This window comes from Ambystoma mexicanum, chromosome 6p (genome assembly GCF_040938575.1).
Source record: "Ambystoma mexicanum isolate Mex_15411 chromosome 6p, UKY_AmexF1_1, whole genome shotgun sequence".
Lineage (NCBI taxonomy): Eukaryota > Metazoa > Chordata > Amphibia > Caudata > Ambystomatidae > Ambystoma > Ambystoma mexicanum.
Genome location: NC_090935.1, coordinates 711312194 through 711336577, shown reverse-complemented (window position 1 = coordinate 711336577; position 24384 = coordinate 711312194). Strand labels below are relative to the sequence as shown.

At 49.5% G+C, this 24384-nt stretch overlaps 1 long non-coding RNA gene across 1 annotated transcript in view; it reads left to right on the top strand.

The window, feature by feature from the left end:
- The first annotated feature begins 380 nt into the window (after positions 1 to 380).
- The window catches only part of LOC138511731 (uncharacterized), a 94146-nt gene continuing 70142 nt past the window's right edge, over positions 381 to 24384 (top strand). The window contains exon 1 of the long non-coding RNA XR_011280663.1: positions 381 to 464. This is a non-coding gene — a long non-coding RNA (uncharacterized lncRNA). The remainder of the gene's footprint in view (positions 465 to 24384) is intronic.

Below are 24384 nucleotides of genomic sequence, written 5' to 3'. Positions count from 1 at the left end.
ATCTCTTAGCCTGCAATACACAGTAATATGAAATGCCAGGAGCGCTAGGACAGGTTTTTTCCCTGGGTTTATTAATTTGAATCTAACATGGGGCACTTGCCCTGTATTGTTGCACATTCGTCTTTACACGTGCAAATTTCAGTAACTACTTTCTGGTTTCACTAAAATGAGAGACAAGTGGCTCAGTATATTCAAAATCGGATTATTTTACATATGTTCTGATTTTGAACAACAGCATAAACACCTTTGTTTATGTATATTTCGATTCACGTATCGGCAGAATACTGCATCACCCCATTCCAAGATGGCGTGAGAGACAATTACACTGTATAATACGAGCACATGATGCACGTGTCACGTGTCCTTTAACTTCCGGGTCAGAATTGACAATGTTGACAACATTATCGAACGGCAATCGCACCGCGGATACATACTGATCTAAACAAACCGTTTTCAAAACACAGGTAAGAAGCACATTTCGGTCTGCACAATGCAGCCTTACCAGCATTAGCATGCACATGAAACTTGTCTATATATCTAGTAGCTCTCGAACATCGGGATACTTACACATGCATATTGTCTCCATTTAGTGACACCACTAAGATTATTCAGGAGCCACACCGCCATCCAACAGCCTGAAATCTTCATATTTCTAAACACGAGCGGGCTGAACATATAGGTTTAAACCTATTGAGTTTATTTTAGTAGTGACCGCCCCACAATAACCTGTCCTGAAGACCCCATTTCAAATTTGTAAACTTTCTTTATTTTTGCATTCTTTTCTTTATCTCATTAGGTACTTTTGTGTAATTTACAGCGCCACAAACAAACAAAAGAGAATGACTTAGCGTATATTTTTGAACTCACTTACCACTAAACCCCTGAGGAACCACCAGATAACAGGTGCGGAAACATGTGTCGGGATTAGGTTGGATTTATGAAACTGCAGTTATCTATGTTATGGTGGAAACACATTGGATTGAATGAATATATAATTCAATTGAATATATTTTTTGGAATAAACAAAGGCTAAGAAACAACATCACTTTGCTCTTTTCAAGATTAAGGGGGTAATTCATAGAATTCAGCGCACAAGTGGCGCACACGGCTAGCGCACAGTGTGCGCGTGTGGCAGTCTGCGCCAGCCGCGTACGCCAAAACCCATTTTGGCGCACAGCGCATTCATGGATTTTAACATCCCTAAGCAGCTGTGGCGTAGAGTGGCACAGCGACCCTGCCGCAGCGCCAGTTACGCCTCCAACCCCGCCGGTGCGCCATGAACAGCGCACAAATCCAGTACATGGCACACAGGCCAGTGGACCAGCATACAGCCCCCCAACCACGAAAACGCGTGTAAAACTCCCTGCGCACTCGTCGGAATACACGTACCCCGCTCGCGCTAGGCCAAATGCGTGTAAAACTCCCCGCGCACCCCTCGGAATACACGTACCCCGCTCGCGCTAGGCCAAATGCGTGTAAAACTCCCCGCGCACCCCTCGGAATACACGTACCCCGCTCATTCGTGGGAAGTTTCACACGCGGTAGGCCCTGTGCGAGCGGGGCACGTGTATTTCTGGGGTTTGCGGGGAGTTTCACACGCAGTAGGCCCTGTGCGAGCGTGATACGTGTATTACTGGGGTTCGTGGGAAGTTTCACACGTGATAGGCCCTGTGCGAGCGGGGTACGTGTATTACTGGGGTTCGCAGGAAGTTTCACACGTAATAGGCCTTGGGCGAGCGGGGCACGTGTATTTCTGGGGTTCGCGGGGAGTTTCACACGCAGTAGGCCCTGTGCGAGTGGGCCACGTGTATTTCTGGGGTTCGTGGGGAGTTTCACATGCGGTAGGCCCTGTGTGAGCGGGGCACGTGTATTTCTAGGGTTCGCGGGGAGTTTCACACGCGATAGGCCTTGGGCGAGCAGGGTACGTGCATTACTGGGGTTCGCGGGAAGTTTCACAAGCGATAGGCCTTGGGCGAGTGGGGCATGTGTATTTCTGGGGTTCGCGGGGAGTTTCACACGCGGTAGGCCCTGTGCGAGCAGGGCACGTGTATTTCTGGGGTTCGCAGGGAGTTTCACACGCGGTAGGCCCTGTGAGAGCGGGGTACATGTATTTCTAGGGTTTGCGGTAAGTTTCAAACGCAGTAGGCCCTGTGCGAGTGGGCCACGTGTATTTCTGGGGTTCATGGGGAGTTTCACATGCGGTAGGCCCTGTGTGAGCGGGGCACGTGTATTTCTGGGGTTCGCGGGGAGTTTCACACGTGATAGGCCTTGGGCGAGCGGGGTACGTGTATTACTGGGGTTCGCGGGAAGTTTCACAAGCGATAGGCCTTGGGCGAGTGGAGCATGTGTATTTCTGGGGTTCGCGGGGAGTTTCACACGCGGTAGGCCCTGTGCGAGCAGGGCACGTGTATTTCTGGGGTTCGCAGGGAGTTTCACACGTGGTAGGCCCTGTGCGAGCGGTGTACATGTATTTCTAGGGTTCGCGGGAAGTTTCACACGCGATAGGCCTTGGGCGAGCGGGGTACGTGTATTTCTCTGGTGCCCAAACGAATTGGCAGTGTGTGTCCTCCCAGGTGTGCCCTCACACCCCTCCCCAGGGCCTGCAGGCAGACCACAACACAGGGGAACACACTGCACCCCTGGCCATGCCCCACAGGCAGCTCATCCACCCTGGCAAAGCTCCCCAGCCAGCCCACATGTCACCACGCACAAGTGAGCACTGACTCATGTCCCCCCCACTCACCCACCCAGCAGTGAAGGGCACCTGCCAGCAGGCTCCCACTCATGTCCCCCCACCCACTCACCCACCCAGCGGCAAAGGGCACCTGCCAGCAGGCCCCCACTCATGTCCCCCCACCCACTCACCCACCCAGCAGTGAAGGGCACCTGCCAGCATGCCCCCACTCATGTACCCCCCACCCACCCACTCACCCAGCAGTGAAAGGCACCTGCCAGCAGGCCCCCACTCATGTCCCCCCAACGGCAGTCACCCACCCAGCAGTGAAGGGTACCTGTCAGCAGGCCCCCACTCATGTCCCCCCACCCACTCACCCACCCAGCAGTGACTCATGTCCCCCCACACACCCACCCACCCAGCAGTGAAGGGCACCTGCCAGAAGGCCCCCACTCATGTCCCCCCACCCACCCACCCAGCAGTGAAGGGCACCTGCCAGCAGGCCCCCACTCATGTCCCCCCACCCACTCACCCACCCAGCAGTGAAGGGCACCTGCCAGCAGGCCCCCACTCATGTCCCCCAACCCACTCACCCACCCAGCAATGAAGGGCACCTGCCAGCAGGCCTCCACTCATGTCCCCCAACACGTCAACATGACCCACAATCTTGGCCCTCATGGCCACCCAAATCCCACTGCACGCCACCCCTGCCCAAATAACCAACCAAGTATAACATACACCCCACATTGAAATGGCATTACATGAAACAGCCCATGGCATGTATGTACATCAACACATGTCCGTCACACACACACAATGGGTGCCAGTGAATGTGAAAACCCACATCGTGACATGCATGAAACCAATGAGAGAAAACCACACATTGAAGTACGGGAAAAAATGTATTGAACAAAAAATGTGGTGAGACAAACTTAAACACCAAACAATGGACATAAGGAAAACAATGGAGAATGTCACATAATGATAAAAAAAGGAAATCAGGATCCAAAATATATGAAATTAAAAAATGTCTCCAAAGTCTCCCTACAACAAAGCAAATCCAAACAGAAATGAAAAAGTAAAACCCATTGCTCCAAGGAAAAATCAAAAAAGAAAATGCTGACAAATCCACACTCCAACTATTTACAAGGATGAAATCCTGGGTCCATGAGCCCAACTGTCCAAATGAAACCTACAAAAATACACTAAGTAATGAAGAACTATTTTCAAAAATGTGGGGTATTGTCCAAGCACCCCCAAAAAAAAATGAAAACAAAAATTAAACCTAACACTAACTAACTAACTACTTACAATGGCAGCGGGCTAGTCCGACGGCTCACTTTTTGATGTTCCGGGACAGGGCATCATCAAACTCCCGCTCAATGTCCTGGAGGCGGTCCTTTTCCATGGCCCCAAGGGTTCGCAGGGACGATGACATGTTGACCTCCAACTCCCTGCGAATTGCCTCGAGGCACTCGGCCCGCCTCTGTGCCCTCCGCATGGAGTTCTCCGCCCTGACCATTGTGAGCTGTGCCTCTTCCGCCCGCTGCCGCTCCACATCTATGGCATGGCCTAACCGCTGCCACACGGAAGACACTTGTAATCCTGGGTCCTCCTGCCCTCTGGCCGATGCCTGCCCCTCTGATGTTGAAGGCCCCGAGCCATCCTTGCTCCCACCATGTTGCTGCTGCTGCTGTGCCTGTGCGTGCGCCGTGGCTCTTGCTGCCTGCACGTCCTCCTCCGGCTGAGGTGCAGTTGTCGTGGTGGCCACCCCTTCTGGACGTCCGACTCCCGACTGTGGCAGGGAGGTATCCTCCACCAGCCTGGCCGCTGGGTCAGAGGCAGCTCCACAGGGTACCCAGGTGATACTTGGGTGGGAAGATGGCATGGACGACATGTGGCGCGTAGGGGGTTCAGGTGAGGAGGGGGTTGCAAGAAGGTCCAGCACACGGAGGAATCCAGCACTGGTGACCCGTCCCAGTAGGTCAACGTGGTCAAAGAGGCATCCGAGATGACGTGCAGTGTCTTCACGAAAACACTGCAGGTCACCTAGCATGCCCCGTTGACGCAACGCTATCCCAGCCAGGACAGGCTCAACCCGGTCCTGGATAGCCATGTCCGCAGGGAGAGGAAGGCCAGTTGTTGTGCGCTCATCCCCTCCCTGAAAACATGTCTGGACATAGGCATCCCTGCTGGTGCCGGATCATGCAGTCACAGGATCAGGGACAGGATTACACACAGGCACCTCTGCGGTGGCCTGTGCTGCCTCCTGTCGCTGCCCCTCCACTGCACCACTAGCACCAGTGCAATCCCCAACTCCAGACCCCGTGTGTGTCCCTTCCACGGCCTCCTCCTCCACCAAACCCCCCACCAACCTGGATGACTCCATGCCATCTTCCTCCGTCAGACCATGTGGGGTCAGCGCTGCCCCTTCTGCTGCCGAGGAGTCCATCTCCGACCTCTGCCTTTTGGACCTACCCTCGGCAGCTGCGGCCTGGGACGTGGCACCAGACTCCTCACTCCCCGACGAGGTGACAATCTGGGAGGGAAGCCTGGCCTTGCATCTCTGGCTGGTGGTGTGATCCCTGCCGCTTTGCTCCACAGCACCCTCTCCGCCCTCTTCATCAGTTGACGCTGCAGACAGGGAGAGATAGAACACAGACATCAGGGCACTGTACAATGGACTGATACACACATGACAGTTGTACATGAGTGGCAGTGTCAAACTTCAGAAATGGCATCACACTCCCTAACACACATGTCATATCTACTCACACACATGAGCAATTCCACAGCAATATTGCACCAGGCAGCACCATCCAAAGGTAAGCATAACGTCACATGAAACACGGGGAGTGCACAACACATGTACACACCCCAACACACTTACATGCATGTGTACATGTCCACCAACTGTCACAGTGATGAGATCACTATCCATGTAACATCTGGCATTCATCCTTCTACATATCAGTGCCACATGAATCCATGCTGCATCACAGTTGCACACTTGTCAAATACACACACATGCACACAGTGCAGATACATGCAGCTGGAACCACCATCCATGTGTGACACCACAACCATGCCAACGTACATACACAGTAACGCAAACTTGTGTGCTCCCACACCTGCATTTGGCCTGCATGCTTACCAACACATACACCATCCATGTGTCTCACACATGAGAGGACTCACATGTGTCAGCCCCAAGCCCCTGTACATACACATCCATACATGGCCCTACAAAAACACATGTATAACCTGCACACTACTGGCACACCACAACACGCACAGCGTTCAATCAGTATGCATGTACACTTACCGCTCGACTCCAGACGGGTCTGCCTCTCAAGGACCTGGACGTGGAGCGCTGGGCATATGCGTTCCAGGACCCTCACTTGGTGGTCTGACAGCTGGCCCGGCGCCCCTTGGCATCCGCTGCCTTCAAGAGGTGCTGGGCCTTGTCGAGGTTCCTGGGCCTGAAGTCCTCCCAGCGCTTCCGGACATGTTTGATGTCGCGGACTGCCACCCTCTCCTCATTGATGGCAGTCACGATGTCCATCCAGATCCTGGTCTGTCCTTCATTGTCGGCGCGCAAACTTCCAAAGAGGGCATCATACTGCCCCAGGACTTGCTCCACCAGGACACCAACTTCCCTGGCACTGAGGCTGGTGGCCCTCTGCCTCTCTGGCTGGGGGTTGCCAGTGGTGCCAGATGGTGTTGTGCCCGACAAGGCAACCCCAGAGGCAGGTGTGGGTGGGCAACTGGGGCCTGGGCTGTGGAGCGATGGTATCCCAGTCGGGAGTCTTCGGTTCCAGGAGGGGTGGTCAGAGCAACTGCACCCCTGGCTGACGTGCAGGCAGCAAATAGCAGGGCACATGGGCGGCAGGCAGGCAGCAGCAGATGGCAGGTGGGAGTGTGCTCAGGACTCTAGGGGCAGTAATTCGGTCTTCTGGGCAGGAGCGTGGTCTTCCGTGTGTTTTTGCGTGGCCAGCTTGATACGGAGTGATTTGGCACGTGAAAAAATTGCACATTAGCATGTAATTCGAGGAAAGGCCCTTAGCACGTATGTGCTTTTGTGATGTTACGTACGCGGGCGTTTCCCTCGTGACGTGGGCATAGTGGTTCAGTGTGCGTGAAAAAACTGCACGTCCACGTGTGAATGCGTGTAATCCATGGAAAGGGCTTACGCGTGTAAGTGACGTGCGCGGGCGTTTCCCTCAACACGGGATAAAGTTGAGCGGGGCCAGCAGTTTGCTGTACGTGCCTTTCGTGGAGACCGATGTGTGTTGCTGCTTCGTGTTGTTTTGCGCGCCATCACAACTTCACAGCGGATCGAGGATGAATCTCTTCTTTTGGCGGGGATATTGGCTATGCGTGTTTTTCATTAACACGCTAGTCAGATGGTGAGTCGCGCATGCTATTTTTCCCACTGCGGGTGCCCCTGTGTATCGCACCCGTTTTCGAGGTTACAGTAGCCTGCGTGTCCCATGCGTACGCGTTTTTTGTGTTACTGGGTGCCACCGCGTACTGCGGGAGGTTGATTCCACGCACGTAGGCTGTAGGGTTGCGTGGACAGTTTTACTGCAGTTTTGGGGTGCCTGAGCCTTGCGTGACCCGTCACTACATCACCAAGGTCACATACAGCCTTGCAGGTGCAGGGGGGCTGTTTACATCTTGCATCCCACCCCCTTCACCCCAATTGCCCAGGTCAATTGTGGTGTACACCTCCCATTGGCACTACTCTATCTGTGCTGGCACTACTTCATCTGTGCCATGGTTGGGAGGCCACCAAAGGTGAGGGGCGCCTCAGCTGGGAGTCCTCCTCGTGGCGGGTGTGGTCAGGGATGTGGCCGGGGTGACCAGGGAGTAGGGGGACTCCAGGGTGTCCAGGGTGGCCGCAGAGGGGGAAGAGGAAGGGGTGTGCCACTTGAGCACGATGTTGTGCCATGTGTCGGTGCAGTCATGCCACCACCCCCTGTGGTTCCGGGAGATGCAGCTTCTGCATTTGGCACTGGCGCCCGTGTGACCCGGTAGTCCGTTTCATCGACTGCCACAGGCCCAAGGGTAGTGGTAGCTGCAGGTGCAGCTGTGGACACCGCCACCCAGCTCAGGGTCTGCCAGCGCAGCCGGCGCTGGCACTTGAAGAGCCCTTGGAAGATTTCCAACAGGCCAGGAGGGAAACCGTAGGGGCACGCAGGGCGGCCCTGACCAAGACATGTGTCCCTGGGGCAGTTATGTCATCTGCTGCCCTGAACAGCTGGGTGTTGGCAAGTGCAGGGGCAGATGCAGCCAACAACACCCCGGTTGTGAGTCTGCCAACCAGGAAAGTTGCGGTCAATGACCCTGCCACAGCGGATGTTGCTGTGCAGGGTCCATTAGAGGGCACCCAGCTGCCACTAACACAAGTCAGGCCTTTGGTCGTCCCTCCACCTGCCACTCCCTTGGCTCAATCCACCGAACCCACTGGCCATACTGATCAGGGCGGCATTAGCCAGCCAGGACCTGCGCCACAATCCAAGAGGAGGAAGGTTGCACCTGCAGCACAGGCTGGGACCCCACACACAGCCACGACCTCCTGCACGTCGAGGAAGAAGCCTGTCTGCAACCAGGAACTGGACTTCCTCATGGACTATGTGCAGGACCACAGCCGTGACATGCTAGTGGGTGCTAATTGTCAGACTACGGCTGCCCACCGTGATACCCACTGGAAGCAAGTTGTGGAACATGTGAGTGCATTCAGCCATGAGGTGCGCATGGCGCAAGAGTGCAAAAAGCGTTTGAATTACCTCAAACGCAGAGCTAAGGCTAAGCGTGCCTCAAATTACAACTTGACTCTGGTGACTGGCAGTGGGCCTGCACCAGAGGAGGAAGACCGCATTCCGCATGAGTCACTCGTTGCGGAGTTCATACCATCTGAATCGGTCGAAGGAGTGGGAGAGATGCCAGACTTTGATGCCCAGTCCAGTGAGTATTGATGCGTGTTTTTGAGGACATGTGTGTTTTACTTGTGTGATGTGTTGTGCATGACTGTCACTACATGTCACGTGTACATGGTTCTGATGTGCAAGTAATGCAATGCTTCCCTGATGCATGTCTGCTCTGCTGGATGGTGGACATGTGGACCAGACGGGGACTGTCCGCATCACCACTATTGCACCCTACTCATATGCTAGTTACCAGTATGCCCCTCCGGTCCATGTTCCAGCTCACTGGCCCTTCTGCATGTAGCATGGGGTGACCTTCATCTCAGCCCAGGGACAATGTCATAGCATGACTGACGTGCATGTGTCCTCTGCCTGCATGCGGGTACTCCATGTAGGCATGCTCCCTTGCCCCTCCACCCCCTGCTCTGCACCCCAATTCCACCTTTGCACTGGTCTGCTTCAATATTGCCGTTGGGTACTTCCCTGTTCATGCGTCCTGTGTACATGCTAACTTCCAGTGGCCAATCTGCCAGACATATGCTGTGTGGTACATCCTTAGTACTTGATGCAGGTTATCTCACTTGGACTGTGCAGAGGTCAGATGCCCCGCAGGGACATGAGTGCCCATTAATTCTCCATGTGCATTCCACGCATGCCCCATGTGTCCTTGACTGGATGATCACTGTAAAACAAGTCCTGGGTGACATACATTGCATGGCATTTCATCTGCCTTCCCATGTCCACTGTGGCTCAGTACTGCGTTGCACACATGTTTAGGGTCTGACAGTCTGTGCGGGTCACAGGCCTCAACCTGTTTAATGGCGAATGACTCTGTCCAACTGGTGTAGTGTCTTCTTCACACGTGGGTGTACTCCAGAGGTTTCATCATGTGTCCTGCTTACTGTCCCATCATCATTTGCTGTGTTGTCACTTGAGTCATATGATGCTGTTGATGCTAGTCAACACTGTCTGTCAATACACAGGTCTATGTTCAGCCTTTTGATACCATGCTAGGCATCCCTGCATTTGCACTTGGGGGGAGGGGTGGTTTGCTTGTAGACATGCTACCCATTGAATGCACATTGCACGTGATGCCTGAAGTTGACCTTGCACTGCCTTCACATTTTCTGACACACATCATGAAGTTCTTGTACATATAGATAGTGAGTAACGTACATATTTGCTGCACTGCATTGACCCACTTCAGTGCAAACTGACACCTTTCGACATGCCTAATCACAGAAGCAATTTCAAGTTGACCCAGCATGCATGGCAGGTTCTATTTTGTGTGTGACATGTCTGCTTGATGTGTTTGGTGTGTGTGTGTGTTGTGCGCTTCTAACATGTGTAGTGACCTTTTTTCTCTCTACTTTTCAGATGATGACACAATGGAGCCAGAGGATGGTGTTGTCATGCCAGGCACAGGGTTGTTATCACTACAGCAACCCGGCACAAGTGGGGGTCGTGGGGTGGTAGGCCACGAAAACCCACATGTGCTACAGTCCATCTTGTCTGTGGCTGGCAATGAGTCCAGCCCTGATGACTACTCTGACGTCCATGTCGAGTTGGATGAGCATCAGGTCCATATTTCAGGGGTGAGTGATTCTGATGTGCGCACTCCTCTGTCCGCAACACCTGCACTGAGGGGTCAGACAGTCTTGGAACCTCCGCCTGTGGTGGATCGGGACGCAGGGTAACCCTCCACACCAGTCACTGATGTGCCTGGTCCATCACGTCGATGGGGGCATGTAGTCGTGCAGCCGCGGGCGGTGCCAACACAACGAGTCCTTGGGTCCCGCAGGGGTCAAGCCCAGCATCGCGGTCGCAGCGCGCAACTGCAGTATACTGAGTGGCAGCAATACATGACTGCCAATTCTGAACGGCAGGGGGCAGCGATGGAGAACATCGCTGAGAGCATGGAGCGTGTGGCCCAATCCGTGCTCCCCCCTGCTAGGCAGGTGCTTCTCCAGCAGCAGGCGGCACGGTCCACGGCCCACTGACTCAGGCTGGGAATGGCGGCCTCAGACATGGCACGCCAGGCTGAAATGTTGTCTCTGCGTAAAGCAATTGCTGCTCACGCAGAGCACACATGGAGGCCCTGAAGAAAGAGTATGCTTCCATCAGATCCACTCTGGGTGTCCTTCTGATGTCCGAGAGGGAGCGGGCAGAGGAGAGGTTTGCGCAGCTTGAGCGTACCATCTCTGCTGAGCTACATGCTTGCTGGGAAGTGCAGCAGTTGTCCAGCCAGGCCTTGCAGGAGGAACTCCATGTTACACGTGCTACCTTGCAAGAGGAATCACGTGTATCACGGGAGGTTCTGCATGCAGACCTACGTGTGATCACCGCACAGAACCAGGCTCACCCGTCCAGCAGACTTGCTGCCGATGAGGGGCAAGCTACGGCTAGGCATGGTCAGGCAACCTGGTTGGTTCGTGCCACTCCTGCACCTGCACCTGTACATGGGAGCTGTGACAGTACACATCAGTTTATGGTGCATTATTCTGTGTTATGTACCACACATGGTACACATCTTGTTGTGACATTGTTTTACTGTGCTACCTTGGTTGTTACGTCATTGTGGTAGTACTTGGGCTTTGTGACATACTGCTACTTCAAGGCAACTCTTCTGGCTTGTATTGCTGCTTGCAGGCTTTTTGCTTGGCTTCTGTGTTGGCCTGCTTTCAGTTCTCTTTGATTTGGTGTTTTTGCAAGTCAAGGTGGCCTCTGAGGGTGGTGGACACTTTTTGCACACAAGGTGGGAGATGGTGACAAAGGGGAAGTGTGATCCTGTGGCCAGGTGAACTTCAAGGATGAAGGCTACATAACCCAGGTGCAGTTGTTCAGTGGGTCATGGTGATTTGTGAGGGGGGGGGTGTTTTGTTGTTGACTGTTGCCTTGCCATACAGTGTGATGGGCACCCTGACATTGTAATTGCGGTATCCTATGTACATGATGTAGAAAAACAAAGATGTTCCCAGTCTCACAGCGCCAAGAAATTATAATTAGTTGTTTGTGCAAAGAAAAGCCTGTACATGATGTATTCTGCTGATCAATGCCTGTTCATGTGTTGTGTTTAGCTTTCAGGTGTGAAGGAATAGTTGTGGCTTGACATGCTGGGGTGTACACATGGTGAATGTCCACATGTGATGTGTAGAGGAAACTGATGGTCACTTGATTGCACATGCATATATTGAGTGCATGTCCGTACTGACCCACACACTCGCACTATGATCCACTACATGTACAACCACCCTTCCATGTCCACATGTACACTCTGTTTGCCTTCTGGTGCCCACTGTGTCCCTGCAGCACATGATCTATGACCAATTGTGGTTCCTGTACATGCGTATTCTGCTTTTTGATGTAGTTTGTCGCTTAGATGTGATGCTTAGGGTGTGTGTCACACACAATGGCTGTTCACTATGCTGTGCACTGAGCAGTGTGTTGCATGAGGTGGACACGGCACACAGAAGGTGCAGTGTTGATTTTGCTATGCACAATGTGCATGTAGGCAGGCATTCATTGTTATGTTACAACTACAACTGTTGGAATGCATTTGAGTATGACTTCTTTTGGGTGGGAGGCTGTTGGTCCATCATTTGATCTGATTCCTTGTCAGGCATCATTGTCTGATGCCACTTTACATTTTTTTTCACATGTCAATGTGTACCTTATTGGTACTGTGTTGGTGTATAGCTATTGCTTGCCATGTCCTGTTGTGGTTTGGGAGGTTTTGGATGACATAACAGTGATAGTCATGGCCTGTTCTGCAGGTCTGTGTGATTCACACCTTGCATATGTACCTTCTGGTCACACAGGATTCCTTATGTTTAAGTAGCTAGGGATGCACACAATGTGGCACTCCATGGCAACATTCTCAGGGTGGTAAGGTTGTGGCAGTTCACTGTCTCTTTGTCATCGATTGTCACCTGGTATGTGCCAGGCCTGTGTGCACTCCACAGGGGTGGGAGTTTAGGTGAAAAATGTGGCCACAAGCTGGGTCCGGGCTTCCTCGCCACATGCCCTATCCCCTCCCATGGGCAGCGCCTGTGCCTGTTGTTGGGGATGTGGGGGCACCACCATGTTCACTGGTACACCCTGCCGTGTTGCAACATTGTGCAGGACACATGCTGCCACAATGATCCTGCACACTACTGGGGGTGCATAGAGTAGCTGTCCGCCAGAGCGGTCAAGGGAGCGGAAGTTTGACTTGAGCACTCCGAATGTGCGCTCCACTATGGCCCTGGTTGCAATATGGGCCGCGTTGTATCTTACCTGAGGTGGTGTGGTGGGGTTCTGGATTGGCTTCATCATGTGGTTGCTCAGAGGGTAGGCACTGTCCCCTGGAGAGGTGATGATGGTTGTGATTATTGGAGTTGGTGTATTTGTGTGTGTGTGACATGCATGCATGTGCTCGGGCATTTGTACTCACCTAGGAGCCATGTGTCGCCATGCTGCCCAGCTTCCAGGGTGCAATCTATGGCACCGAGCACTTTGGGGAAGTGTGCCACCCTGTAAAAGTCCTGGACAATGGCCTGCCTTTCTGCAGGTGTTCTGGGCATGTATATGTGCCTGCGGACTGAGTGGCGTGCAATGATGATTGCCAACACCTGGTGTAGGCAGCGTGACAGCGTGGCCTGTGAGACCCCCCCACTATGGCAGTAGTCCACTGAAATGACCCAGTGGCCAATAAATGTGGGACATTGAGCACCTTCTCCAAGGGGCTCAATGCTTGGGAGCAGAGGGTGGGGGATGTAAGGTCATCTTCCCACTCCCTGACCAGGTCTAGGTGGAAACCTATACCTGCCGTAGACCTGGTCATCAGACATCCCAGAAAGGCTTGTCCGGGGTGAAAAAATGCGGGCCCTGGCTATTCTCCTCCTCCTGCGGTGTCCTACGATCAGTGCTACGACAAATGGGGCATTCATCGTAGCTGTATATACGTGTTTGTTGTTTGCGTGCACTTTTATACTGTGCGCAGGACGCTTCCGCCTGCCTTCGTGTGGCGGATGCATTGACGCCTGTGCGCGTCTTTTGCCGTGCGTGGGTTTCCTGTATTCAAATCCATGAATACGTGTTGTTTGCGTGCGTGTGGGCGTTCCGTGTAGTTCCCTGCAGTACTTCTCTAGTTACGCCTTCTTTTTCACGCGTTATTCCCCATTCCGTGTGTTACGCCCACTGTTCCGCCCACTTTTGTTGTGTGCGCCACGCTATGTGCGCTTTCCCTGTGCGCATAGCGCACGCCGTGTGATGACGTGTGCGCCCGCGTGCGCCATGCACGGATTTGGCGTACAACCAGTGGAAAACACGCGCAGCGCCTTCCTTGAATCGCACGCGTGCGCTTGCTTTTTCACGCTTGCGCCAGCTTGCGCTGGGATTTTTGGCGCACATTTGTTCCATGAATCGGCCACTGGTTTCAAACCTTCTATATATTTTGGCTGAGTGTGTAAATCGTCCCTTTCTTTAAGTCGAGCGTGGACCACATTAAGATCTAATCAACCATTTTTCAGTTTCTTTTCTCTCTACAGTTTGAGGGTAATAGACATTTGCTCTGCCGCTTGTGCTTCCATAATCACTATTCAGTGAGCAGCGCCGGAATCAGTTAAAGACTGTTTGGACTTGTAACGTGTTCTACATTTTGTTGGCTATGCAAAAACACACTGCAGCTCTACAGACTTTACAAACTTTGAGGCCTAGCCCACAGAAAACTAAACATTGTTATTCATGTTCAAACATTTTCTAGTCATTCTCTCCATATTCCCCTCATCCTGCTCATGTTTTATCTGGGTCCTGTAGTTTCCTCCATATTTTACACTTAAGATGTTTATCTCTAAATGCACTTTGCCATACAAAACATGCTAGTCCTATTTTTAACGCGCATGGACCCTTGATGGACAGTGGAACCTGGCAAGTCAGTTTGTGCTGCCCATAGTGACGAACACCGCACACTAAGCCTGTGGTCTATTTTGAATATCATGGGCGACATTCCGTCTGGGAAGGAGGGGACATTTGTCTCATCTACAGCACTAGCTAACCTTTTAAAATGCCTGGGATCTGACATTACAAATCTATTCAACTAATAGTTAATTGCGCCTTATATTTAGACACTAACTATCTTCTTCAGTGCTTGCCTATGTCTGTGAATTGATTTTGTTTGCATGAGAGAGCCTTCCCAGTGCCCCTCCTCCCCCCTAGTCCATTATAGTGCCTTAAGACATTTTACCTAACTCTAAAGCGCTTGGGGGATCCCACCACTGGGTCAATAAGGACTTAGGCAACAAGTTGCAGACCCTTCATCTTTATTTAATGGTCACATTCAGTGCTCAGCAATGGTGCCCAACACTCCAGTACCAAATGCTGTGGAAAAATGTGAGTGCATATTTAGACTGAAGTGTCTCACAAATTTGTTTGGGTCAGCCCACATGGCTGCCCGACAAATGTCTTGTATAGGAACCCCCCTGTCTAGGATGCCGCCATACCTCTGGTGGCCTTCCCCTGAACCTGCTCATGCAAGGGAACCCCCTCCACCCTATAGGCTTTAGAAATTGTATCCCTAGTCCATCTACTAGGCCCTCCTGCCTAGAGAAGCCCTGCAACAAGTGATGAGCAGGCTGTCTGACAAGTGAATACCCTTCATCCTGTCCAAATACATCAATACCACCTTTTTAATGTCCAACAAGTGCCAACCTTCGTCTTCTGGTGAGGAGGGGAGATGATAAACGTTGATAATACCATATCTTGTGACTGATGAAACTGCAGCAGGACTTTAGCAATGAACTTAGGGTCACAATACAAAATCAATGCTTCCAGCAAAACCTTCAAGAAGGGGTTCTACAAAGCAAAGCCCCTAACATCCTTTTCTATGAGCAGAACTAATCACCACCAAGAACACAACCTTTGTGGTAAAAAAAAAGTATAATCCACTGTGTGCAGAGGCACGAAGGGAGACCTCTGTAGAGCCCTCAGCACCAAAGGCAAGAGTCATGTTTGTATTCCGTCCAGCGCCACTGGCAAAGTCTGAGAGAAGCCCTTTGACAAGAGTTATGTCAAACACACCAATCAGAGAAGGAAAGAAAATATCTATAATTTGCTTTCGCCGTTGCAGGCCTGGCATCCTACAATGCTGTAACCAGCAGAGACACTAGCCCTTTTCTCTGCCACCCTTCTCTTTCAACCTCCAGGGCCACCATCATATCTGAGCCCCTGTCCTAAGAAATGCTCCCATCACTAGTGGACCATTGTCCTCCTGTAAAGGAAAATTGGTTCTATAGCCAACTTTAACAGAAGTGCAAATAAACATCCACTTGGCCACACTAGTGCCAACAAAACCACCTCTGGCCCCCAGTCCATGATCTTCATCAGCACTTTGGTTGACAAGGACCAGGGAGGAAAGGCAACGACTAACCCCTCCGGACACTGAACTATCATTTTCCTTTCAGGGCCATAGACATTGGGACCTTCCTCTTGTAGCTGACCGGCCTCCAGTGCAAGAGATGGCTGAACAGCAAGCACAAATGCAATTGTCCCAATAGAACGACAAAAACACACAATACCATATGGTACAGTAGATGTATCATCAGCCTTGCCGACACCAAACTGGTCTTCAGGACTGAGGAAAACAAAGTCTGCATGTTTACTGCCTGAGCTTTGGTAGCATAGCCCTGCCACACAATGTCCAGAACTGTGCCCCAGAAGATGATAGATCTTGTGATGGCACAATATTTTAACTGTTACAATTGATCAGCAGTCCCAGCTCCCACGGCTTGGTGCACACCCTGATGTAGCTGTTCTTAGAGTAACTGTTCCTGAGGAGCAATCAGGAGCAAATAGTCCAAATACGAAAATGGGAAGACTCCTTCCTTGAGGAGATGTGTCATCAACAGATTCTTCACACTGGTGAATACACTTGGTGCTGTCTTGAGGCCAAATGGGAGGACCTGGAATTGGAGATAATGATTTTCCTTGATCGGGGCAATGACCTTCTCCAGGGACTCCATTTTTAAAGTCTATGTTGTCAGAAATGTGTTGAATCGTATTGAGTCCAACACCAAACAGAAGGACCCATTTGGCTTAGGTACTAAAAATATGATGAAATACAAGCCTCATCCTTTCTCTTTTTGGGGAACCCAGGAAATGGCATTCTTGCAGAGCAATTCCAGGATCCCTTCTACCAGGGCTCTTTGTAGATTCATCAACTTCAGAAGAGAGGTTGGACTTATGCCTAATCCCGCCAGCACTTGGCTGAACTTTATCTTACAGTCAGTCTTCACTATCTTGTTGATATACCAATTCGTCATCAACCTCTCCCGTTCCATGCAGATCCCCCGCAGATGGGCCCCTACTGGCATGGTCCATCTGGTTGATTAAACTTGCTTGAAAGTGGTGAGACCGCTTAGTTGACTTTTGCAGGTCTCCAGGAGCTGGGTCTCAAATCAAACCGACTAGCCACAAACATCTCCTGGTTCCTCCTGTCCAGTACTCTGGAACAACATTTCTTTCTCAGCTTCTCATCATGTTTGTCTGGCTAAAAGGCTAAGAGGGGCCATATCTTCCATCGAGAAACCAAACAGAAGCCTCTCTTCAAAAGCAATCCGTAGGGCTGTTGCTTTTTGATGGGCATCCATGCACGAGTCTCACAGGTGCAACTGTCTTCTGCCCATAGAAACTGCCCCCATTTCCATGGCTGAGGCCTTATCACCATCATATGCCAAGTCCGATAGAAATATAGCAATGCCATTTGTGACTGAATGTCACGTAAAATAGGTGCACAGTCCAGTCCATCATCAATCCCCTTAGGCAATCTGGAAAAAACATCCCAACACCATCTCTTTCTTGCACAATGCATATGTACATGATGTCATACTAAGTGTGCTCCAGTGCATGCCATTTTGAAAGTGGGGTATACTTTTCTATCCTCCCCATCTTTTATGACATACTCTGGATCCACTGAAGAGCATCATACCAGGGTTGCTACAATGTCATCTCTCTTTCACATATGGGGCAGATCTTTCTCGACAACTTTTAGAGGTTAAAGTTTAGCCAGAAATCTAGGGACATTTTCATATCTGGTTCTGCCCACTACTTGAATAACTCTTCCTCTATCTCGGGTGGTAATGGCAGCCTTTCTATGCAACCTTTTTGAAACTGCTTCATTGGGCGATGTTTACCCTCCTACTGTTCCGGTTCAACTTTCATTGGGAAACCCATACATTTGGCTATAATGCTCCACAGATTTTGCAGAAACCTCCCTGACCATGTGTTTACTTCTCCTCTAGTTCCAGATTTGAAGGCCCACGAAAGAAAGAAATTACGGGAGATATGCTCATAGAAGAAGAGGAGCATTTTGTTTTCTCATGTCCACTCTTCCAAGCATTTTTTAGGATATACAACAATTCTTCCTTAAAGACTTTTTCCCTCCTCCTCCTTCACCTCTCTGGGGATAATGGGGAGGAACTGGACAAGACCTCATGAGAAAGGTGTTCCATTTTATTGGTGGCCTTTCTGCCCATTTGCATAGGCATTACACTAATGTCATAGCATGCTACGATAGCATACTTATACTCTCCCTATATGTGCCTCTGCCCTGCGTTACACTTTTTTCTCAACTTTATGGTGGGCCTCCAATGCTATCCTCTCCTAGGCTTCACATAGCTGTGAGTGTAATCCACACTATAATCTTTCCTGTGTGGAATTGTGGCCTCTGGCAGCTCCATCTGCAATAAACTCCTTCACCCCTTGCCGGCCGACTCTGTCAGAATGGCTTGCGGTTCTGCTCCTTAACCTGGCCCTTGCTTTCCACAGGAGAGGCCGATGAGCTATATGAACAGGGACTGAAACGCAGCTCTACCCCACTCTGGTACCAGGCCTCTGGCATTGCCCCTTCAAAGTCCAGCAGTAATGCCCTACTGGCGAGGTTTGGAGGCCCCTCTGATAGGTTCCTGTACACATTCCCCTGGTGATTCACTGTGCCTGCCCTGGAAGGTTGGGGATAGATAGGATGTTAAGCCCCACATAGTTAGAAAGGTGGGTATGGATAAAGGAAGAAATAAATAGAAAAGGCTTCCTGAACTGAGGCCTTAGAGAGTAAATAAGAGGATGAGGAATAATGAGTTAATGTGTATGCTCTGTGTCTGGCAAGCTTGCAATTCAGGAAAGGGCATTTGTAGGCTGTTGCTGCAGATATTATGATTCATTAACTTAAATAGGAATATGAAATGACTACATGATGTGCTCACTTATAAAGGAGGAATTTACATGTGTTCTAAATTGCCTTATAAAGAAGCTGTGAGTTTACAGAAATTGTGAACGCAAATTGGGCATGTACTGCAGTGACATTTACTTCTTCTTAATGTGAGGATTTGAGACCTTGGCTGTGAAGAAACTTTGCCATGTAGTGTGTGGAGGCATTGTTTAACAGGTTGGGTCAGTAATGGAAAATTCCACTAGCTGAAGCAACAACTACAAAACTTCCAGAGCTGTTGTAACCAGCTGACACATAGCCTGTTTTCTTTACAATATAAAAAGAAGCTGCATCAAACTTTCATTGCCACTTTTCCTAGTCCTTCATTTGCTGCTACCCTTTTCAAGATGAAAAGGAGGGCAATGTGATAGAAGACAAGGGTTTGCTGGAAACTAAGCTGCATGAATAAGATGATGACAGAGGAAACGATGCTTGAAATAGGCCAAACTGAGGGGCAACCTGGTCGTAATTAACAGGTACTGAAGAAGCTGTGAGTACTTCCGGTCCTGATTTTGAGGGTGTGGTTGAGTCCTGGAGTGCCCAACAGAGGATGCATGCATGCTAAAATCCTCAGCAGATGGCTCAAAGTTACAACCAAGTCGTCAGTCAGAGGATTGAACCACCAATTGTGAGATGTGAAGTGAAAGCACATATGTTACTTTACAACATTCACTTAAGGTGGAAGTCAGAACAGACTTGGAGCTATTTAGAAAGGAAGGATTGCGAAGGAGCCATCATTTCCAGGAAAGAAGTGACAGTGCAATACAAAAATATTTGCATAATGGAAACAACAAATGCCAGACACTGAAAACAACCCGTGAGACGAGAGACGAGACTGGACCAGAACATGTTTGTAGTAGAGGGAGCTCCCTTTTCTCTTATGTTACATTTTGACAGTTGGTCACGCCCCCTGTTTACAGACTTAGTCCATCCCCCTTTTAGGCTTTGATATAAACCTAATATAAATTTGATATAAAAATGATATCAAACTATTTGATATCAATTCTATATCAGATGTATATTTTTATAGGAAGTGTGTATAATTTATATCTGTTTTGATATAAGTGAATATAAATTTTTTATAAAATCTATATAAAGATGAGAGCCGTGAATCTAGTGTTTTGCAGAGTGACACCATGAGATAGGAAGCTGAAAATAATATCACGCAATGTTTATATCATTTTAATATGACAATGTTAAGAAACAATTATATACTATTAATGTGTTTTGATATAAAAATGTTTATAAAATATATATGAAATATATGTATATTTTTAAATATATTTTATTGTTTTCAAATACAAACTGGGAACTATTAACCGCACCCCAATGCCCCCCTCTGTACCACCTCCCGCCCCGGAAGATCTTCTGATTGTCTCTGTTGTTCCTGGGAATGTCTATGATCTGAATATGTCCGATATTCTAATATTGTGCGTGCACCATTGTTCCATGTAATCTGATTGCAGATAGTCGAGAACCTTGCCCCATTCCTTTGTGAAGGTTTCTTTTGATCCCTGTATGGTGTGTGTGAGCTTTTCCATGGTCAGTTGCGACCATACTTTTTGGAGCCATGTATATATCAGTGGAGGTTCCTGTTTCTTCCAGTTTTGGGCTATTGTCGCCCATGCAGCTATGAGTAGGCCCATGAAACTTCTCCATTGTGATTTTCCGAATTTCTTGGCCGCCTGATCTTTCAATCCGCATAGCCAAACTCTTTCCCCTAGTTGTTCCACATCTGGAAAGGTCTTTGCGATTTCCATCTTTATTTCTGACCAGAAGCCTTTGATCTCCCCCACAGTTCCCGTGTGTAATGCCATTGGGTTACGATTTTTAGCCACATTTCCCTTTTTTGGACTGACCGGGTCATTTTAGTAATGCTATTCCACAGGTCCCCCCTCTGCTGTTTATGGATATACTCCCCCAATGTCTTCGTCCACCTGATCATGTAGGCTCATTTGACTTCTTCTTCTTGTGAGTTGATGAAGCTGTATAGTGAGGAGACCAGTTTTCTTGACCCAGAGTTGGTTATTAGGAATTTTCCAAATGGCATGAGGTCTCTTGTGGCCGCTGATTTGATGTCTGGAGTTGCCAGCCAGTGCCTAAACTGTTTGTATTTGTATCTGTCTGCTTCTGTTAGTTTTAGTAGTGTTTTGCACTCTTTGAATGTTCTTATTTCTTCATTTTGAAACATTTCGCCTATTTTTGTGCTTCCCGCGGCCTCCCATTTTTCACAGGCTCCTCGTTCCATTCCCGATGGGAATTGGGGGTTCCGGCAGATGGGTGTGAAGGGGCCCTCAACCGTGGTCATGATGCCCCTCTGCGTTTGTTCATCCCTGGCCTCCAGGGTGGTTTTCATGATCTCACTTATACTGAGGTTGGGGTGCCTATGTAGTTTTGCTTTCCAATGGGTTTCTTCCAAGGGGGATCTGGCTACCGTCCAGTCTTGTGTTACCCATACAGTTTATTGGTTTTCTCCCAGCCATTCCCTCAGGACCCAAAGTTGTGCTGCCTGGTAGTATTTGCGGAAGTGTGGCAGGGACATTCCCCCCACCCTGGTTGTAACCGTAAGGGTCGCTCTGGCGATCCTTGGGGGTTTCCTGTTCCATATATAGGACAAGACAGCTTTGGATAGTGCTTTAAAGAATGATTTGGGAACTTTGATTGGGAGGACCTGAAAAAAGTATAGCAGTCTGGGGAGGATGTTCATTTTTACTGCTTGGATTCTGCCCCACCATGAGACCATTAGGGGGGTCCAGCGTTCCAGGTCCGTCTTTACCCGTTCCAGGAGAGGGGGGTAGTTCCCATTGTATAGTGCTTCTATCTTGTGTTTCAGAGTTATCCCCAGGTATTTGATTCCTTTTTCAGCTATTTTTAGCTCTAGTGTTGCTGCTGCTCTTTCTATTTCCGTTCTTTCTCCTGCGAGGAGTAATAGCTCTGATTTTTTCTTGTTTACTTTGAGGCCCGAGATTGCCCGAATGTCTCCAGCTCTCTAATTGCTATGGGTAATGTCGTCCCCGGGTTCGCTAAGGCCAGCAGCACATCATCTGCGTACGCTATTACTTTATGTTGAGTGCCTGCCATTTCTATCCCCGTTATGCGGACTGACTCCCTGATTCTGATTTGGAGTGGTTCCAGGAATATGGCATAAAGACGGCAGGTTAGTGGGCATCCCTGTTTTGGGCCCGTGTTATTTCAATTTTATCGGTGACCTCGCCATTTATGGCTATCCTGATTGTTGGGGAATTGTAATGAGCTTTTACCATCTTTATAAATTGTCCCCCAAATCCCATATACTTTAGAGTTTTGAATAGTATTGACCACTCCACCCTGTAAAAAGCTTTTCGGTGTCAAGTGAGAGCAGAGCTGCCGGTGTGCGTGTAATCCCTGTTTTTTCCACTATGTGTATTATTCTTCTCAGATTATTGTGTGTTTGTCTCCCTGGGATAAATCCTGATTGGTCAGTGTTTATTAATGAAGGGAGAAGTGGGGATAGCCTAGTTGCCAGGATTTTGGTATATATCATGGCGTCTAAATTAATCATCGCAATGGGACGGTAGGAGCTGGGGAGGAATGGATCTTTCCTTGCTTTATGGAATAGCAACACCTTTGCTTCATTCATTGACGGGGTCACATTTCCATTTTCTTTGAAGGAGTTTAAGAGTCTTGTCAAGACAGGGATGAGTAGATCTGCATATTTTTTGTAAAAAGGGCCGGTAAAGCCGTCTGGGCCGGGTGCTTTGTCATTTGGAAGTCCAGCTATTGCCTTCTTTACTTCCTCTTCGCTGATCGGGTTCTCTAATACTTTTCTGTCTTCTTCTGGGATTTTGGGGATGGGGAGAGATTGTAGGTACGTGTCTTGGTCGGTTTCATTCGGGTAATCTGTCGCATATCGTTTTTGGTAGAATTCTCGAAAGACCTTCCCTATATTCTGGGTTTGCGTTTGTGTTTCTCCCTGTGAGTCTCGAATGCTCATGATCTTTGTTGTGTTTTGTTTTTCTCGTAGCTGTCTCTCTAAAAATCTGTCTGCCTTGTTGGCTTTTATATAGAGTCGTTGTTTAAGGTATTGGAGGGATTTCTCGGCCTCTTTGGTGCGGAGCATTTCTAATTGCCCCTGTATGTGTTTTAGGGCCTTCTTGAGGCTTCTGGAGGGATGGGACAGTAGCTTTTCTTGTGTGTCCATTACCTTCTTTTCAAGTTCTTTTTCCCAGCGGTGTCCCTGGTTTTCTTTGGTGGCTTTTAGTGCTATCATGTGTCCGCGGGCTACCGCTTTGAATGCCTCCCAGACTGTGCTTAAAGGGACCTCCCGAGTGTTGTTTTCTGCAAAGTATTCTGTTATCTTATCCCTTACCGCTTCCCCCAGTATCAGGTCTAGGAGAATATCCTGTGGGAGCCTCCAGCGCAATAGCCCTCCCCCTTCCCTGGAGTCGTCATTTCTAGCCAAAGTGGGGCGTGGTCTGATAGTGATATTGAGCCCATTTCTATTCCTTGAATTTTGCCCATGAGGCCCACTGATACCCAGAAATAATCTATCCTTGACATTGTATTATATACGTGCGAGAAGTATGTGTAGCCTTTCTGTTGATCCTTTAGTTCCCTCCACATATCACAAAGCGCCAACTGGTCTATTTTTTGTTTGAGATGTTTGGAAGGAGCACCCTGGGTGATGGGACCCCCCGTACTCCTATCCGTTTGTGGATTCCATGCTATGTTTAGGTCTCCCCCCCCATTACCACTTCACCCTTTGCAAGTCCCTCAAGCTTCTCCAATGCGTCTTGAAGGAAGCCGTCTTGGCCCTTGTTAGGTGCATATATATTGTGGCCAGGGTTAGGCGGCATCCCTCGAGCATGACGTTGATGAACGCTAGCCTCCCTTCCATGTCTGTTAGCCTGTCTGTTATGACTACATCCGCTCCCTCTTTTATTGCTATCAACACCCCTGCCCTTTTATCTTTTGGCATTTGATTGCGCCCATATCTTGTATTCCCTAAGATGTACTTTCTGTTTGTCCTAAGCTTTTATGTGGGTTTCTTGAAGTAGGAGAATGTTCGCCTTTTCTCTCTTCAGCATGGTCTCTACCTTCTTCCTCTTCGCCGGGAGGTTCAGACCCCTTATATTATATGTTAGGATTCTAAGTTTCCCCATTTTGTATTAGGCCGTTGTGACTTTTAATTATTCCCTGTGAGGTGGGTTCCTTACTTCTTCCAGAGGTTTTCCCTCCCCCCTGCGCCCTTGTCCCCCCAACTCCCCGCAACTTTCAACTTTGAAACAAATAACTTCCCGAGGGGGGCCCGGGTACCCAAGGATGCTAGGGCATTGAGCCTATCGCTCCCGGCCCTCAATGAACTCGGAGCATTTCCTCAGACATTCCTGAGTTTCAGTTCCAAGGTCTCTTCGCCATTGTCCATTATGTGTAGGCCTTCATCGCAAGTGGTCACTCTTCTTTGTTTGCCTTCCCAGGTAAATAGGAGTCCGAATGGGAATGTCCACCTGTATCGTATTTTCTTCGCCATAAGTTTCTTAACTAGCGGTGCCATATCTCTT